Genomic DNA, 20,835 nt, shown 5'->3' with positions numbered 1-20,835 from the left:
TGGCTTTGTAATGTTTCTGAAGAAGCATTTTGTTTATGATTATGGAATTTTATGGAACACCCTTGGCATGAGTCAAAATGGCATTTATACGAGATTGAGAACCATTTTGCATTTCTGCAAGGGGAGACTGACGAATGTACAGGGATATATGGCTCTTATTTTATGAACATGATATCTAGAGGAATAATCAATCTCCATTGCCCTCAGCAATCCATGGCAGTGCTCAAGGAGATACATATCTATGTGGAAATTCCACAGAGACAACAAGTAAACAAATTACTCCACTTACAGGAACAAAGGGAAAATCTGATTTTAAGTTGACATGACAGTTTTCATAACTGTGGTGATTCGGACAGTGACATCATGGTCTGCAATCAACAACAGTAACAAAGAAGGGCTGCACTTACAATTCCTGCTAAAAAGACAACTGATTATTATTTAAATTATGTTTATTATATGAACACTATGATGAACGCAGATGTTTTTTGGACATACTGTTGGACATGCAGCATGGTATTCTTTGAAGCACATTGGAGTACCATGTATATCTGGCATATGCTACTAATCCATACTGAATAGTATATATGTACTATGAAAATATGACAGATACCATCACTGCACACCATAAAATTTACAAATGTGAACTCTGATCTGACACCTTAAATTAATTTATATACACAAGAAATTATATAATAATTATAAAATAATAAATAATTTTAAAATTAAATATTATGAGAAAAAAGAAAGAGCACCAAACACTCACCAAGGAGAAGTGAATGTAAAAATGCCTTTTGGTGCGTAAATCCAAAAAGCTCAAAAATGAAAAAATGAAAAATGAAGATCCGCACACTTCAAAATATCAGCCAAAAATACATCAATTTATTATACAGAGGCAAAAAAAAAAAAAAAGTGCAGAAGAATGTTTTCAGGGTTCAACCCTTCATCAGTGCCTGCAGTGTCATGTGCAATAGTTTTTCAAAAATTAAATTATAAAATATACACTATGATACAAAAGTTTGGGATTTTTTTTAATGTTTTGAAAGAAGTTTCTTATGCTCACCAAGGCTGGATTTATTTGATCAAAAATACAGTCAAAACAGTAATATTGTGAAATATTTGATTTGAATACATTTATAAAAAAAAAAACTGTCCTCAAAATGTTAATGGTAGTGTATATACTTATACACAGATTATACTTATATAACAGAGCATTGCTATTTTTCTGTGACAGCATTTTGCACACAGCTATCCTCTCCATCCTGAGTCTGATTCATTTTATTAAATCAGTTCACATTAGAAAAGTGGTTCAAAAATCATTCATGAGACACTGTACTAAATTTTATGCCTTACTTTTTCATAGAGAAGCATGAAGTTAAATGTTCATCATTGTTTTATATAATTAGGGTGCTTTAGTTTCATTACCTATATAATGCATCTGTTCAAGTTTTGAGTATCATGCTAATGGAGATCCTTATTGTTGCTCTCAACAAAATGAGCTATATCACCAGAGTTATCAAAAAACAAATGTCTTAAATAGCCTCATTGTTGCTACTTTTTGTTAGTAGCTTGAAGTGTAGCTAACTACTTTTCAAAAATGTAGCTTGAATGTGATTGAACTTTAAATTATGAGTACTGAGAAAGTATCTTCCCTAACACTGCTACATCATCCATCATCTTCAGCATCAGTGTGTGTGTGTGTGTGTGTTTGTTTGTGCGCTTGCCTCTTCTTTCTCCTCTGTGACGCCCTTAATTAGTCTCTTTTTCACCATTCTCCCATTAACACTTGGATAATTATGTCTATCACTTTGCAGTGTAAATAGTTTAAGGAGAGGAAGCCGTCTCTCTCACATTCACACTCTGTCTCGGGCTCTTACACTCATCCACACTGCAAGCGACACGACACAACCAACTAGAACGCTAGTCGCAGCGCTAATTCAAGGTGTAGATGGGCTCTTTCACCCACACTAAGATGAGCCGCAGACACAGTCTGGTGGTGAGGAGAGATGAAGTCCCTTGAAACTCTCTCACGCTCCACTAAAGCAGGTTTCAGCGGGAAATCAATCCCTATCCCTCTCTCCGGGAATTCACTGCCATGTTTATCCTCTCTCCACCTGAATGACTACGAACTTATCAGTCTGCCTGAAGAGTCCACATTGCTGAGCAGAAATACTCTCTATTAAAGCCACTTTTGTAAAAGAACATATGTAGAATGTGATACTTATTTTTGTTATTCAAAGAACTCTTGCATATATGCCTGAAGAGGCCTTAGCATAATATGTCTGCAGTTTTATGTGTTGACGAGATCGCGACTGTTTACCAAATTTGTCAGAGAGCATATAAATGAACTCAACATAAATGTTACAAGCTGATGTTAAATGTCCAGCAGTATTGAGATCAGTGGTACCAGACAACTTAAAGGGGACCTATTATGCCCCTTTTCACAAGTCTGTGTCTGTGAAGTTTCAGCTAAAAATACCCCACAGATCATTTATTATAGCTTGCCAAATTTGCCTCTATTTCATGTGTGAGCAAAAACATGCCATTTTTGTGTGTGTCTCTTTAAACGCAAATGAGCTGCTGCTCCCGGCCCACTTATCAAAAGAGGGCGGAGCTTTAACAGCTCGCGCTTTGGTTGCTCAACAATAACAAAGCGGGAGAATCTCACACAGCCAAAATGACGATTGTCAGCGCTTTACTTGTTCAAACCGGAGTCGGACACTGATGGAGAGACTCAGGAAGAAGTTACAACTTTTGGAATGGAACTAGGGCTGCACGATTTATCGCACGATACGAAAAATAACATTGAAATCGTGCTTATACGCGATTCTTGGTACGATTATGAAATCGCAAAGGCTGCAATTATTTTTTTATGCGCAGCTTGTCAATGAAGTATGGCTCCAAATGCTAATCCATCTGAAAGCACTGCAAGTTTGAGTCGCTTATAATGTATATTTGAAAAAGCAACACGCGTCAAACATCTTTCCTGAAATGAGAAGCTACAGCGATAGTATGATGTCCATAGGTATGTCCTGGAATGACATATGTTATCTACTTCTAGCATGTGCCGTCATGTTAATCTTTTTTTTTTGCAAAACCCGTATGGACGTCCACTATACATAGCGTACCTTTTTGCCAAACAGAGCCATACACACCAGGCTAATGTTTATGATTGCTATCAAATGCTGTGAATGGTCTAATATTTTTTTCAAAAATATCACTCAGACAGAAACGCTCCTTTTTTAGCAATCGAGCATGCCAGGGTCAACTTGCAGGCTATCCAAGCTAACGAGACTCTAAAAAGCGTTCTGTGCTCGTCTGTCACGGCCAACAACAGTAAGCATGCTTTGCTCGAACTTTTGCCATGGCCTTAGAACTGGTACACAATTTTTGCTTGCGAAAACAAATCATGGCACCGTTGGTGGAAACGTGCAAATTAAGTGGCGGTAATATTATAATAAGTTCTCCTTCCTACATCACAAGGGGAGCGAAATTTGAGCGGCTTGTTTTTTCACGTGCTTGCAGAGAAAGGCTTGACAAAAAGTTACTGGGTTGCCCTTTTTCACGTTTTCTGGGTTGGTAGATGCACCGTGGACCTGATTATAACACTTAAAACACAGAAAAAGTCAGATTTTCATGATATATCCCCTTTAAAAGTTGTGCTGCTTTAATAAAAGTTAAGCAAATAAAAAAATATATATATATATATATATATTAATAATAATATAGGCCTATATTCAGGTGTTTCACCAAATATGGGCACTTAAATGGCTTTACATAATAATTTAAGTGAACCCCATTTTTTTCGTAACCTCATATGAATGTGTTGTGACTGAATGATAACATTCTGGTGGAAGTAACAGTGATGAGATTTGCATTTTATATATCCTAAATACACAATATTAAATATTTCCCCAGTGTTTGCATAAAATAATTAATATAAACTGAATCTGAAAAAAAAAAGAAACTAAAATTAAAATGAAAACTGAAAATATAAAAGATTTTATTTTAGTTGTATTAAATGTAATTTTTATTTTAGTTTTATTTCAGTTGTATTAATTCAAAATATTAATAAAAACTATATTAGCATATAAATAATAATACTAAAATAACACTGCTCACAAGTGATTATTTCCCTTGACATTTTTTTCCTCATAATTCATCTCAAGCTCTTCACTGACACTGCTGTCTCCTTGATAAATAAATGACACAATGGGACAGTCATAATTTGTAGCAAAATTGATATTAAAAAATTCCTACAATCAAATACTGAAATGTTTTATGATTACTTCACAAATTAGCTTTGTGGATGTTTGGTAAGGGAAAAACAAAATCTATTCAAAAAGTAATAAAACTAATTTGAAAATGAAATGGCCAGAAGCAGAAGCAGTTAAAAAGCGTCTTTGTATGCAATTTAATGCTTTTGCACTATAATACATTCATTTTTTTTTCCATCTATGTATTTAAACTAAATATGATTATATAATATTAATTTTCATATATAGTAAGCCAATAGCAGCAGTTTTAACCACAGTGACATACAGTAGGCTATATCAGAGTGACTTATTATAGTGACAGCCCTACAGAGCGACCCGAGGACAGGTGCTGTGCTCAAGGGCATGATGGTAATTGCTCATGGTGCACTCTCTGAGCTTCAAACCTCTCCAACAACAAATATGGCCATTTGCTTTTTTCTCATTTGCCTTCAAAAGGTTGTTACAGTATTAATAGTTTGTTATAATGGCAATAAATTATAATTACATTTTCCCCCAAGCAGCTGTAAAGAATATACATCTAATTATCTAATAAATGCTGGGCATTTAAAGGGATAGTTCAGAAAAAAATGAAAATTCTGTCATCATTTACTCGCCTTCATGTCGATGTTGGCTTCCAACTATTATGAATAGTTTTTCAAAAGCCTTTTTTCAAAGTCAAGGGTAACCAAAATGGTTTGGTTACCAACATTCTTCAAAATATCTTTTGTTTTCTGGTTTGGAACATTATGAGGGTAAGAAATTATGACAGAATTTAATAGCAGTAAATTTACTTTACATCCTAGCTCAAAATTAATGCTTACTGTCAAGTGCATTTCTATGTGACAAAAATGCAATATTAATTTTGTTAGCTGCATTTGCAGTAAATTCATAATAGTTATTATGATTTGTTACTGTCCTGTTTTACTTATTTTATTTACTCCAATTTAAGGCCCTAACCCCATCAAAACATTTACGCGGGAACTTGTGGCCGGATGGGCTGGATTTGTCCAGGGCCAAATATAAGTCCGAGTCCAGCCCTGATATCAGCAATTGTGAAATATCACTGATACTGTAAAATAAGGTTTTAAATCATATCACCCACCAAGAATCATAGTAAATACTGTAGTTGTAATTTCAACATTGACCAAAATAATCATGATTATGATTTTTGCCATAATCGAGCAGTCCTAACCAAAAAAGTTGTTACCAACATTCTTAAAAATATGTTCTTTAAAGTCCCCCTGAAATCAAAATGTACGTTTTTTAGCTTTTCATATGAATATGTTAGTCTTAAAGGTTATGAATAAGCTGGTGTGTTCCAAAACAATGACAAAATTCGCATTTAGGAGATATAAGCATTCAAAACTTACAGTCTCTCACTTCCGCTAAAATGGATCACAGATTTTCATGACATCACCACGCACTTCAGCTTCTCATCAAATCTTCTGTCCAATCAAATACTCTCTAGAATCTGAAGTCCCGCCCCCTCCTACTCTATCTGCGGCTGAAATCTGTCATTTGTTCACACATTTACTAGTTTCTATATGGTGAATGGCACATAGTGCACTATATAGGGGATAGGGAACGATTCAGACAGTGTAATTATGCTTTCCATTGACGCGAATGAAGTCACGTTAGTGTCACGTGAACTGCCGCAGCGCGAGAAGAGTCTGCTCCAGTCGGCGCAGACCACAAAACGTATTGGACCAATTTGAATTCTGCACAGAATGCTGTTTAAAGTGACATAGAGAAGATTAGGAGGAAATGGTAAAGAAAACCAAAGATTTACTGAGCTCAGCGGCTCTGGCCAAGCTGTGATATAAACAAAGCGCTATTGGCTATTTTAAAAAAGGGGCGGGGCTGTTCGATATATACCGCACTGTCTTCCTGTTTCAATTGAAATTACGTCAACACATTGAATAATGCTGTGTGTTCCAAGACACTTCAGTGGGCCTTTAATATTCCACAGAAGAAAGCTGATGACTGAATTTTTATTTTTTGGGTGAATTATCCCTTTAAGGTGGGTAAAGTTTGCTATTAAAAATGACAGCACGAAACAGAACAAGTGCTAAGAACTAGGATAGCACGACAGATGGAGTTGAGACAGTCCCTCTCTAATGCTGGACAGGACACATTGATAGTCCTCATTAGAAGTCTGCAATCTGGACAGCACATCAACACTAGATCATTAAAAACCAGCCCTCAGTCCACATGCTCACTTACATCACAGATACCTACAGAAGGCCCGTATAAATTATTCAGAATGATAAATACTCTCTGAGGATAACATGAAGCAAAGGAAATTATCACAATCTCCTGAAAATCACCTTCAGGCAAAACTTGTTCTTGACTGGAAGCAGCAGGTAATGACACAGCAGAGAAAAGGACCTGAATGAGACACCTGTTCTAATTAGACATCCCTTCCCCAGGCTCTAAAACGAAAGACGGTGGTCACGACGTCTGCCCGTCAAGTTCAAACCACGCTGGGCACCTAATGAAGCATGCAGACGGCCGCACATCTGTCCCACTGTTTCCACAAACACTCGGTGCACTCTGGGAAATGTAGTTCATACATGACCCATGCCCATTTGCGGGATGAAATATGCTCTGCGCTGTCGAAATCAAGGTGACTTTGAAGGTGGCCCCAAGCCAACTTAACTTCCTTATGTTAATCGAAGAATTCTGTTTTATTGAGCTATTAAAATCCCCATGAATGTCAGAGGAAGAACTGAGAGGATGACTCACTGAAAGTCAGCGTTCTCCTGCGGGGGTCTTTGGCAGGGGAGGGGGGCCGTCATAAGTGGAAGGAGAGCATCTGTTCCCCCCCAGAAACAGGTTCAGCTCAGGACAGTATGTAGGCAGAGGCAGAGGGATTGTGGGTAATGATTGAGGCTGAAGGATTTTGGAGAGTGCGGTTTCTCAGACTCGTATATTGGGCTTCATGAGGATGCCAGGTTCATTACGCTTAATGAGATCTATTTTCCTCAAAACAGCACATTGCATTTCCACAGTTCAGAACAGCATCAATCATCCCAAAAATACTGTATGATTTCTGAAGATCTTACTACAATCTTCTCAAACTGAATTACTGTTCATTCTGCACAATAATCTAGAAACAATGTAAATCAGCACCACAACAACTAAGCAGCAATCCTTTAAAACACAAACTTTATGTCACTGCCATTACTTTTGGACACGACTGTACATTAGGGTGTTTTGCATTACATTTTGTTATTTGGTTAAAGGGTTAGTTCACTTAAATTGAAATTTCTGTCATTAAGTACTCACCCTCACGTTGTCACAAACCCGTAAGACCTTTCTTCATCTTCGGAACACAAATTAAGATATTTTTGATGAAATCCAAGGGTTTCTGAACCACACATAGGCAGCAACGTCATTGCACCTTTTGAGGTCTGTTCAGGAGCCGGCCAATAACGAGCCAGCATTCTGACGTAGAAGCGCTGAAAGTAAACAGTGTAAGAGAACGACAGGGGAGAGAAGAAATTGTTGAATAAAGTCGTTATTTTTGTTTTTGCTCACAAAAAGTATTCTCGTCACTTCATAACATTAAGGTTGAACCACTGTAGTCACATTGACTATTTTAATGATGTCTTTACTACCTTTCTGGACCTTGAATGTGGTACTTATGTCACTTTCTATGGGGGATAAAAAAAACCTCTTGGATTTCATCAAAAATATCTTAATTTGTGTTCCGAAGATGAACTAAGGTCGTAAGTTTGGAACGACATAAGGGTGAGTAATTAATGACAGAAATTTCATTTTTGGGTGAACTAAACCTTTAAGAGCTTATTGGCCTGTGCCATCTAGAGTTTCATGACAGAACTTTGTATGACATATACGACTAAGTTATAAAATATACAAGCACCAATTTGCCATCTTGTAATATTGTAAACAATGTCACTGTATTTTTAGGGTGAACCACAGCTGCAGTTTTCTTAAATTTACAAACAAGCTATTTAAGGTACTGTAGATAAAACTAGTGTTAAAGTAAAAAAGTCACTAACCTCAGAAGACCTATCTGACAACCTTTTATACAAAAATCATCTCAGAATGATCATATATGAGCTGACGGGGTGTGAACGACACCACAGTGTTGAAACTACCAGTGGGAAACTGTTCATATTTTTTTGCTGAATTTGTTGAGGCCTGCATTTATTAAAGAATCATGGTGAAAGCAAATTCAAATTGGTTATAAATTATGAATGCTGAATGTACCATTTAGTTTGAATGTACCATAAGAATTTTATGAACTGTTGATGAAAAATATTGTCAGAAAATGATTATGAAGCAACAAAACTACATGCCCCACCATTTTCTGAGGCAGCACAAGAATGACAATATTGCATAAAACATCAATTACACACCCAATTGCTCTTCATTTTGTTTTAATAGCAGACAGAAGGCCTGTTCTTCCGTCTTCGTCAGAGACTTAAAGAGAAAAAAAAATGAGGCTCATGCTCTTATGCTCCCCAAGGCTGCATTTATTTGATCAAAATAGGAGCAAAAACAGTAAAACTTTTCCATTTGTATATATTTTAAAATATAATTCCTATGAGGGCAAGGCTGAATTTTCAGCAGCCATTAACTCGTTTTCAGTGTCACATGATCCTTCAGAAATCATTCTAATATGCTGATTTGCTGCTCATGAAACATTTCTTCTAATTACCCATGTTGAAACTTTTGTAACATTATAAATGTCTTTAATGTCACTTTTGATCAATTTAATACATCCTTGATGAATAAAAGTAACAATTTCTTTACTGATCCAACATTTTTATATAAATATAAATATGGTTGAATTCATTCATTCATTCAATACAGCAAATTCAAATTACATTTATTTACTTTACATTACTTAAGTGATTTCATCACCTCATCAATTGAAGTGTCATCTGTGTTTCATGATGTTACAGGGCACTCCAAGTGAACAAATGGCATCAAGTGTAGTGTACAAATATCCCCTACTGAACATATAGGGTCACTGCATACAACACAGCTATAATGTCAGTAATGGCTAAACTCAAGCAGGAGTATTTATGGAGTGCTCACCTCAGTTTGTTATGGTGCTGCAAGGTCAATGACAAACAACATCATCAGTCTTTTACTGCAGAGGAGTTTATAACTTACCTCCCTGAATAAGCGAGATGAGTTGGCTAAGTTTTAGGAAGAAAACGCACACTCCCATAAGAGGTTTGTGTGCCCCAGGGAGAATGTGTGGAAAACCTAAGAATAGATGCTCAAATGAGCATTTGTAAAAGGCCATTAAGGTGAACTCTCCTCTGAGCTTTACAAGGAACTGGAAAGAACATTTAACACCACAGAAAATACAGTAATAGTTTACAATAAAGTCCTATTAGTTAACATTAGTTAAAGCATTAACATTAACAATGAGCAATACATGTGTTACAGTATTTATTAATCTTTGTTAACGTTAGTTAATAAATAAAAAAAATATATACAACTGTTCATTGTTAGTTTATGTTAGCTCAATTCCATTAAATAATATTAATGTTCAACATTAGAGTTGTCAAAAGTACCGACTTCGGTACCATGTCGGTACTAATATATTAAAAATGTGAAGCTTTGAGCGCTGTTGAGTGAATTCGTAAACACCTCTGATTGGCCATTGTGTTGACGCGCTCATCACTGTGATTGGCTACAATGATCAACACTTCAAAAACATTGTAAACAGTCATCAATAGTCAGCTCTTCACTGAGCGCTTACACAGATCCACACGGGAGCGTTTGAAAGAAGGCGTCTATCGCGGACCAATCCGCTAACAGACACCTGCTTTCAAACACTCCCGCTTTCAAATTCTAACACTTCCATGTGTTTTAAACACTCCCGTGCGTTGATCACTGTAACCAATCACAGACATATCTGATGAGTGCGTGAACACAAAGACCAATCAGATGCGTTTACGAATCCGGTCAACAGTGCTCAAAGCGTCACATTTTTTAAATTTCAGTACCGATTGATACCGAAGTCGGTACTTTGTCAACTCTATTCAACATTTACTAATACATTATTGTTATTGTTAATAATATTAACTAAGATTAATGCTTTAAAAGTATTTTTTATTGTTAGTTCATGTTAACTTCTATTGTTAACTAATGTTAACAAGTGGAACCTTATTGTAAAGCATTACTGAAAATACTAATATAAATGGTAACACTATTATAATTCTCATGAATACATCATTAATAAAAAAAAAAAAAAAGGTGTTCAGACTAAATTCTGCCTGAATGTGCTGAGCACAAAGCCACTGTAAAATGCAAATAAACTTAAACTTGTGAGCGTGACATCAGTAAATGCCCGTGCACCAAGAATGATAACTTTAACTATATCAATATTAACGTCCAAATCAACGGACGATTATGTTATGTTCTACTATAACTGTAAACAGAACTTACTAACCATAACTGTGCAGACTGCGCACTGCAGCTTATTCAACAGGATAATAACCATAAAAAAACTATTAATCTGTCAAGTAGCTTAATCATTAGCCTATTCGTTAGTCATAGCATAAGTGTAGGCCGTTTACAATTACCGAGCAATTTAACAAATTGAACCTCAAGGGCAATCCACATCAAAGGTGATAACTATAAAGTTGTAATTACTTTAATTCTGTGAGAATCGTGACGTCTACACCACAACTATAACAAAAACCGAACACAGAGAAATTAAATCAGATGAATTTAAGCAGATGAATGAGAAAAACATCGACAGCCAATCAGAATCCACCCTTTCAAGTGCACAAGCATTTAACAATGAAAGTTTCAAGAACTGCATAAAAACAATAGTTATTGGGACAGGAAAAGAGAAATAGGATTTCAGTTTATATCTTTTTTTTTTTTAAGCATTTTCATTTAGATTTAAGTTAAATTATTTTAATATAATAGTTTATTAATTTAAATACTTTTAAGTCATCTTTTGGCCCTCTTGGAAGTTTGCAGAGGTCCTCTAGTGGACTCTAGACACCAACTTGGCCAAGCTGGGAGAACAACATAAATCAGCCAAAACCAGTTTAAACAAGCTCAGACTAGTAAACCAGCCAGCAAACCAAACTATTGAGGATTTTCTATTAATTTTAGGCAATTAGACTCATGAATTTCATCTAGTGGATGACAAAACACTAAAAAAAAAAAAAAAAAAAGACTTACATTGAAGTGGGGACTCAAGACATATGCAGAGACCAAAATATATCATAGAGACTTGCAGACTACATACACACCTCAGAGCACCTTAGCAACTGCTTTTCAACACCATAGTAACGCGATGTCAAGTTTTATATGGGATGAATGTAAAATAATCTAAGATTAGCTGGTGATACATTACAAAATGATTATAAAGCAATACCACACATTTTATGTAATGCAGTTATTTATAGTTACCGGATAATAAATTTACATGACATTTTTACACGCCAGAATCACATTAACCTTATGTCAAATCTGAATACATCATTATGCGATACGTTGCTTTGTGTGGGGGCTTGAGAAATAAAGAGCTTCTTGGTGATGGAAATTAGAAAATAAAGAGACAGAGCATGGTGGTAGAGGGAAAATGAAACCGTTTGCTGATAATAGTGAATGAAAAACCACAGGAAGAGAGGTCTGCTCCTTCATCGAGCCGAGATAGCAAACGTGCCCCCATTTCCTTTTAATGAGGACAGGGTGGCAGCAGAGCGCCCAGCGAGGAGACAAAGAGAAAGAGGATTTCTCAGATCCTCCTTCCCCTGGGTCCATGCAGGGCAAGAATGATTCAGTGAACATGAAGGAGAAATGGGGATATGCAGGCCTGTGGTGGCTGTTAAACGATTGGAGTTTGCGAATCTGCTGCTGGTAAACTGTTGTGGAGGAGAGGAAGACTTGAGCCCTGCAGACCACAAAAAATTACTAAAGTCACTGTGATTTTTTTTTTTTCTCTTTATCTACATCTCCCTCGACCTTGCTTTCTTTCAATCTGTCTTCCTGTAGCCTAGCCTGTATGTACGGATCTAAAGTAAAGTATAAAAGCATATTGTGTCTATTGCTTATTTCCTGACTGAGGAAGTGGATTGATCAGTTGCAGGCTGTTGATATAAGCAGTGGAATGAGCTCTGGAAACTAAGAAGAAATGTCAATAAATAATCACACCAATGTTCATTTGCAAACTAAACACTTCTCCCAGTGCATTTTTTGGCTGATTGTCAGATGCAAAGCAGAACAAAAGAGTGTGTTTGGGCAGACTGTGTAGATTAGAGCAAAAAAAATGTCCACTCAGCTGCTGACTTACAAATAACAAGGACTAGTACTGAAGACAACAACACACAAACAAGGTATTTTCCTGATATCAGAGCAATTCAAGCTGGTATCAATCAATATGATAACACTTACTTTCTCTATTATATAACGGAGACTACATCAAACTAGCTACACATGACTATTAGTAGGCTATGTAACATTTACAATGAAATGTACAACATACTGACAGCATCTAAAATGTGAACATCACGCATTTACAGCTATGGAAATGTCAAATATTTATTTGTATAGTTACATGTCACAATCAGTGACAAATCAGGTGAGAGCCAATAAGCAACTGATATCACTTATGTAAAATCTTTGTCAACGGCAACTTGAAAACAATCTCAATGATCATAAATACAATAGAATAAACTGATTAATTACATGAATTCAATATGTAAGGATTTGTAAACATTTGCCAATTGTTCATACATAAAATATACATCTAAATATGTAAATAATTTAACATTTATTCTCCCTTTCGAGTGCCATGGGCAAAGCATTCTGGGAAACAGAAATCCCAGCCCAGTTTCAGTTAAACTTAAGTTTGTCTAAATTAAAAGAAATGAGTTCATAAAACTCAAAACAATGAAACCGTTCAGTTTACTTAAAATATATCAGTTCTGCGAACTCAAAAGAAAAAGAAAGTGCTTATAAAAGTTAATTTGACTGAACTAATTTGTTTAATTTAAGTTTGTCCTACTTAAACCATTTAATTTTGAGTGTTAGGGTTTACAGTGACACATGAGCTCATGTTGGACGAGTACAGTAGTTAGTCTCTTTTCCAAGCATATATAAAGCATCTATTGTCATAGATTGACCCCTCTAGTGTCAGACAGACTCGATTAAATTTGTTTGTGTAGACTGTAGGTACTAGGTCTAGGTCAATGATTTTACAAAATATATTTCATATCTACTTTTTTTGTAATATCTATTCAATGCTTACTTGTCACAATAATGTAATGTTTTTAAATTATCTTAAGTTTGTTAATACATCATGCGTCGGGTCAGAGGTCACTCTTCAGTCGGAACTCAACTTGTGTACGACTGTTGCCGGACACCAGTTATTATAGTTTATAAAGTTTTAAATATGGATATTTTTCTTACAAAAACCCATCGCTTCGCTTCAGAAGGACTTTATTAACCGCCTGGAGCCGTGCAGATTACTTTTATGATGGATGGATGGACTTTTTTGGGCTTCAAAATCTCGAACGCCATTCACTACCATTATAAAGCTTGGAAGAGCCAGGATATTTTTTAATATAACTCAGACTGTGTTTGTCTGAAAGAAGATAATATACACCTAGGATGGCTTGAGGGAGAGTAAATCATAATTTTAATTTTTGGGTGAGCTATCCCTTTAATATGGTGGCTTTTCCCATCAATTATAAGTAAATGCAGTTCATTTGATTAATTAATGGGCATTCAATGTCATTAAATCAATTAAAACTGGAATTTGTAATTGATTTGCAGCCCTAATAAACATACTCCAGTGCAGGCTATTAAATGATAACAGCGTCTATATAGCACACACAGCTTTTCGTCTCAGCATTAGAAGCAGTGAGCGTGACGCACACACACACAAACAGAAACACATCAATAGGAGTGCAAACAAAGCTCTGATGTCTGCTGTCAGTAGCAGTACCGCAGTTATTCATCAAGCCCATTCGTTGCCTCCATTTCTTTCTCGTTCAGCTGCAACTTGCTGAATCTGTATTAAACCAACAATAGAAAAGCTCTCAAATAATCTGAACCTACAGGAGTGTAATCCCCAGAGATTACACAGGTGTTAGGAGAGTTCAAAACACATTGCACACAGATTAAATAGTGTAGATGTAATGCAGTAAAGCAAGCAAAAATCATCCAGAGAATATTTACAGGTGCGATGTGTTGAATTGATATACCATTAGAAGAAAAAAAAACGTTCTCAACCTGCCATGGCTGAGAGCATTTTTTTTTTCTTCTAATGGTATATCAATTCAACACATCGCAATTGAAGTCTTTTTTTTCTCCTTCTCCTTCATGTTCCTCCAACCTAAGTCAAAACCTAGTAAGTGGCCTATAAGATATTCTTGAATCTTTAACTGTCTGTCTGTTGTATCCTGAACTGAAGTAGGCATAATCTTTTATAAAATATGGCTTAATTTCAATAGACATTGTTTATGACTGGACTAACTTCAAATAATAATATCAGTGAAGGATAATTATTTTATTTACACATGCATTTTTTTATTGTTTTTTTTTTAAGTGTGTGTGTGTACACATATACATTCATACACACACACACAGAGAGAGAGACAGAGAGAGAGAGAGAGAGAGAGAGAGAGGGGGGAATTAATAATTATAATACATACTATTTAAAAGACAAAAGTAAAACAAAAACATTTTATATTTATAGCATTTTTTGCATGCATATTATGCTGGGATTTTGTTTAGAATTAGCTTTTAGGCAACACCATGAAGTTAAAAACATACTTCAATATAAAGTATATTTTTTGAGCAATTAAAATAGACAGTAGTTCACCAGAACATTAAAGGGCACCTATTATGCCCCTTTTTACAAGAAGTAAAATAAGTCTCTGATGTCCCTAGAGTGTGTATGTGAAGTTTTAGCTCAAAATACCCCACAGATATTTTCTATAGCATGTTAAAATTGCCACTTTTGGGGGGTGAGCAAAAACACAGTTTTTGTGTGTCCCTTTAAATGCAAATGAGTTGCTGCTCCCGGCCCCCTTTCAAGATGAGGGTGGAGCTTCAAGAGCTCATGCAACAAAAAAACAGGACAATCTCACGCACTGAAAATGTCAGAAACTGCCTGCAGCAGTGTTCAGACTTTTATGTTCGAACCGGAGTCAGACGATACAGCAGAAATATGGGCGGGGCTTGTGCAAAATGACGTCACTTTGCCCAGAATGACACTTCTTATGATTTATGGATATTAAAAAAAAAAAAAAAAAAAGAGGAGTGGGTGGATTTTTATCATTAGTGGTTGTGTACACACAATGCCGACACATATTTATGTTCAAACACCATGTAAAAGTGAATTTTGCATAATAGGTGCCCTTTAAACTAATGGAAAATGTCAGGTTTACAAAAAAAAAGAAAAGAAAAGAAAAAACGAACAATTTAAAAACAAAAAAGTTTAAACAATGTTAAAAAACGAAAAAGAAAGAAAGAAATGTTCCTGGAGAAACTACAACAGGCTGTTTTATAATCTGCATGAGAGAGAATTTTGGGTAAAAGGCTGATGTCTGTGGAGATCTCATTCACACATCCACACAGACTGGCTCCTGGGCCACACCATGACATTTATAAATATGCATCAGAGCCCACACATCAGCATTCCTGTTCTCAACAAGGTCCTGCATCGACAAACATTCACCCTGACTCTCTCCTCCGCTCGCTATCTCCCTGACTCCAGCTCGCTCTTTCCACCCAAACAAGTGCAAACGCTCTCATTCCCCCCAGGAGGCAAATTTAAATGTTTGTGTAGTGTGTGTGTAATGGAGAATGAGTGATGCTGCGTGTGTGGTACAGGTTATTAAACCGCGGCTAGTGTGGACTGGTGTGGGCAGGAGTGCAGAGCAGGACTTAATGTGGTGTGAGAGTGCCATTACCTTTAGAGTAATGAGTCTGATGAAGCCAAACTAAAACAGCAACACTTCAAAGTGCCATTTTCAGAAAAATTCTGAATAATCCCTCAATTTGTAAACAAACGAAAAATAATGTATGCGGTAAAGCACTATAGAAGTCTAAGGGGCATTCCAGAGGGCTTCAAATGTTTTATGTATACTCAGATTTTTAATGTTAATAGATACGTCAGATAAATTATCTATTTTATGTTATTTCTTCAGTAAAGACTGTGTTTTATTTTAGCTATTTAATCCTTGCGGTGACTTTGTTTTAATTAATTAATTTAATGTGAAATTACGAGCAGGGTTTGTCTTGACCTATTAACTTCAGATGTCCTTTTTCAGTTACTCCTTCTGCAGGTTACACTAGAAGGTGTCGACAAGTAATTATATTTACTAGGGCTGGGACAATACATGGATTCTTGATTCGGCGATTCAATAATTCTCAATCGATTCTGATATTTTCTCTCTCGAATCGATTCTGAGCTTAGTTTTAACAGCAGATGGCGTTCTAGGCTAGTTTTTAACTGCACACTCAAATGCTCATGAAGAAGAGTGCTGGACAGCGATCCTGTGTTCGGCTGAGTCATGTAAGTGGTTAAATATACTTGCACCACGGCTCAGAATGCTTTTATGACACAAGATTAATGTAAACACTGCGAACACCCTTGTAATTTGCTTCAACCTTTTTGAACTTTATGAATGATTATTTTAGGTTTAAGTGGTGTGTGTAAAGGAACTGGAAGCAAGCAGAGTACGGGTGTTTCTAAATCACGTAGCGCCATCTGCTGTTAAAAACTACACTCAGAATCAATTTGAGAGAGAATCGCGATACATTGAAAAATATCAGAATCGCTCCAAATTGAGAATCGATGTATTGTCCCAGCCCTAGTATTTATGAGTTAGTCACTGAATCATTCACTCAACGATTCGCTCAAATAGTGATTGTATTTATGAGTCAAAACAAGTGGCTGCGTCCAAAACTCTCGTTTTGAATTAATACTTACTTTGCGTAGTATTTTCCATATAGTATGAATGTATGTAATATGAATGTAATCCGGATGTAGTACATTCATCATGTTGTCATTGTCATCATGTGACCTACCAGCATCAGTTACGTCACTTCACTGCCATTTAAAAATCCTCTCTCGTAGCCACATGGGATAGTAAAATGTCCATTACATGCATACTTCAGAATCTTGTTGAAAGTAGGTCATCTAGGTATCTTTTATGAGTACTGTGAATTCAGACATAATACTTTTGTCACATACTGTTTTTTTACCTACTATATAGAAGGGAAGTATGATTTCAGATGTGTCTATAAAAGGAGTCATTGAATCAAACTGATTTGCTCAAAAACACTGATTTATTCAGAAACAAAACACTGCTGTCCCAGCAAACATTGGTCCGATGGGAACAATGTGTGTCCCTGGCCAAATATAGTCGCGGTAGGACAGCACAAATCAGTAAAAAGAGGTAACACAGAACATTTCCTAAAAATGCATTTAGATACTTTTCATAACTTTCAATTTTGGAACTATTTTTCAACCATGACGGGACGTGTCAGAGGGACGTCTTTTCAACGGTCATTAAACATCCAAATGTTTGCTGGGGCGTGTTGCTCTGAGACACATAATGGTTTATTCTGCTGTTCTTTCATTTGTGGAGCAAAAATAGACAAAAATAACTGACAATATAATGCAAGTTTACTTAAAATAAAAGTTTACTGAATATTTACTTAAAATATTATAAATGTCTCTATTGCTACATTGCTCAATGTTTGTCTGTATTTGTATTATTTTACATATCCTGCACTGTGACTAGAGGAGTCACCGTATTTTGATTCTTCTGAATGACAGTAAACCTACACTGACTTTTCAGTAAACAGTAACATATGAATCACTCCATGCTTGTGTCCACACAATGGAAGACTTATGAAAAATGTCCAACAGACTAAGCAGAAGAAAACACTGAGTACAATTTAGTCCATCCAACCACTATCATATCAATACTGCACCCTAAACAATAAGTTTAATTCCCCACACAACACACAGAGACAGAAAGCATGCTGGGGGAATATGATTTTTTTTTTCCTCCCAAATACCCATGAATACAAATGAGACCCGACATGGGAGAATGCTGGCAGCATAGGAATGCAATTTACTAATCCCAGTAAGTCTTCACTGTGTCCTCAGGGCCCACGAGCTAATTAAACCCCATCCACATCCAGTGAAGCAGCCAGGCCTTCCTCATGCTGCTGGAGTGGGACTTTCATATATCTTCTTTAATACCAACACAGACAGATATGCAATACAGGGGACCAAAATGAGGTTCAGAGTTGAGGCCGTGTACTGTGAAGAAGCCTCTTAAGAGTATGAGCTTAGACATCCTTTCTATAGCAACTTTAAGGCTACAACAGTAAAAGGGATAAATTCTCATTTCTGTTTATATTCTGAGCTGTAAAAGCCATGTTAATAATTGCTCTAGAGCTGCAGGAAAATGATACCAACTGATGGCAACACAAAAACGCAAACAATGTGCACAGTCCAAAACTCTTCACTAGTTATATCACGCCAAAGCCAACAGACAGGGAAAAACAAGTCTGTTTATGCTTTTTAAGAGCCTCCAAAACAAAACTGTGCACTGGTAACATTTATCAATATAGTACCTGCCCATTTGATTGGACCACAATTGGACCAGCCTGATGTGCGCTGTGCGACAGTGTGTTGCCTTGCTAGAAGTAACCAGAATATGACCAGACTGTGACCATAAATTACATGGTTGGCAGGCAGCAATAAATTAATCAGATAGGCTGTAGCATTTAAAGGGGTCATGACATGGATTCTTTTATTATTATTAATTTAATTTATTCCTTAAGGTTCACTTATGGTAATAAAGTTTTTTTTTTGTTGTTGTTGTTGTTGTTGTTTTTTTGCACAAAAACAAATATATGCAGAAAAACTTATTTTCAACCCTCATTCTGACCCTCTCTGCCTAAAATTATCTGTTTTTAAGGGGCAGCTCCTTTAAGGCTTATCAGTAAACAGCCACTGTTATGATTGGCTAACGTTATTGTATATGAAAAAGTTTTAAAAATATCCATATAAGTAAGCAATAAGGTACGAGAGACTGTGCTGTATCGTGAATAAGTCACGGCTGAAGGGCGTGGTTAGGCACGGCGCGAAGCGAAACTTATTCACGATACAGCACTAGTCTCAAGTACCTTATTGCTTTTATAAAACGGTTACCACACACTACAAATATTAAAACCAGAAATATGTATCAATGCAACATTCATGAAGTAAACTTTTTCTAAAAGCCTTCCTTCCGCCGGAAAAAATAGTCACTGACCGTGAACAGCAACAGTAGTTACATTATTACGCCATTAGATGGCGGCAAAGACTGTCTTTATGAGTGTGTCAGTCAGTAGTAAAGACTTTTACATTGAAAAGAATTGTTTTGAAAACGGAACAAGACGCAACTGACAAATGCTTTGACTTGCGCTGTTAGTCACGTGAAAACCCAATTAAATGTTAAAAGGACAAGATGATACATCGGACATTTAAACAGATTTTTTTATTATGAACATAGGACTGACCTGAAGGAAAATGCTAAATCTGAATGCAGGTAATAAACTCGCTCACTCGATCTCTTTTTCACAATACTCTTCTACATAATACAGTAAGCTTCAATTAACAATATCAATTGAGAACATACAGTTTACGTTGCTAAGAGTGGTTGCTAAGGGTGTTATGTAGTGATACACAGAACCGTTGGGTGAAGCGGTCATAGTCCTGTTTTATCATGAATAAAACAGCTATTGACCAATCAGAATCAAGGACAGGAACTAACCGTTTTATAAAGCCATTTATGTCAAAGCATTACATAAATTGTATACTTACGGTTTGCGACATGGCTGCTGTCAGTTGGCTGCTTCATCTTTCAACAAGGTTTCTTTGCGAAACACGCATTAGCCTACACTCTGCCTCGTTTACAAAACAATCAGCTGTCAAATGCTCCAAACAAACATATAATCCTCCAAGTCTGATGCGATCCGGGACGCCATTAAAAATAAATTATGCACTTGTTCCTGACGCGGGTGTCCTTTTTAAGTCGAATCGTCAAAGCGAACGTTGGAGTAGCCTATGTCAGAAACTAAACAGGCATCTGTATACTGTATCCAGTGTAGACAGCGTTAGTGATTATAACTGCTTTATTTGCTTTTGACGAGACGCAACGCTCGCATCTAGTGTAGATAGGTGTCAGTCATTATGTGACTGAATACCAGTGGGCGGGACCTAAGGTCTTCTTCTTCTTGGGTTTAACGGCGGCTGGCAACCAGCGTAATAGGTGCATTACCGCCACCTTCTGCTCCAGAGTGTGGAACAGACAGAAATTTATATTCTATTTATCAGCTCCGTCTCCCTGATAAAATCAAAGAAAGCTTTACTATTAATTTCATTTGACCATTTTATTAAATTTTGTCCACTGTACATATTTTAGTAAATTTCTCTGACACCATACATAGTTTTAAGTCTGGATAGAGTCCTGTAAAGCACATTCAGGGCTTTTCAGAGATACATGTTTGGAGGTTTCACCATGACAACAACTTCTCCTTGGTCTTTAAAATGACTGACATT

The 20,835-nt window shown here is 36.3% G+C and overlaps 1 long non-coding RNA gene across 1 annotated transcript in view; it reads right to left on the bottom strand.

Moving 5' to 3' along the window:
- LOC127500822 (uncharacterized) overlaps nucleotides 1–20,544 on the bottom strand; it is a 99,706-nt gene extending 79,162 nt beyond the window's left edge. Inside the window, exon 1 of the long non-coding RNA XR_007926436.1 lies at nucleotides 20,098–20,544. This is a non-coding gene — a long non-coding RNA (uncharacterized LOC127500822). The remainder of the gene's footprint in view (nucleotides 1–20,097) is intronic.
- Nucleotides 20,545–20,835: the final 291 nt, after the last annotated feature.

Source organism: Ctenopharyngodon idella, chromosome 19, assembly GCF_019924925.1.
Source record: "Ctenopharyngodon idella isolate HZGC_01 chromosome 19, HZGC01, whole genome shotgun sequence".
NCBI lineage: Eukaryota > Metazoa > Chordata > Actinopteri > Cypriniformes > Xenocyprididae > Ctenopharyngodon > Ctenopharyngodon idella.
Note: the sequence above shows the minus strand (reverse complement) of the source record. Positions and strands in the feature narration are given on the sequence as shown.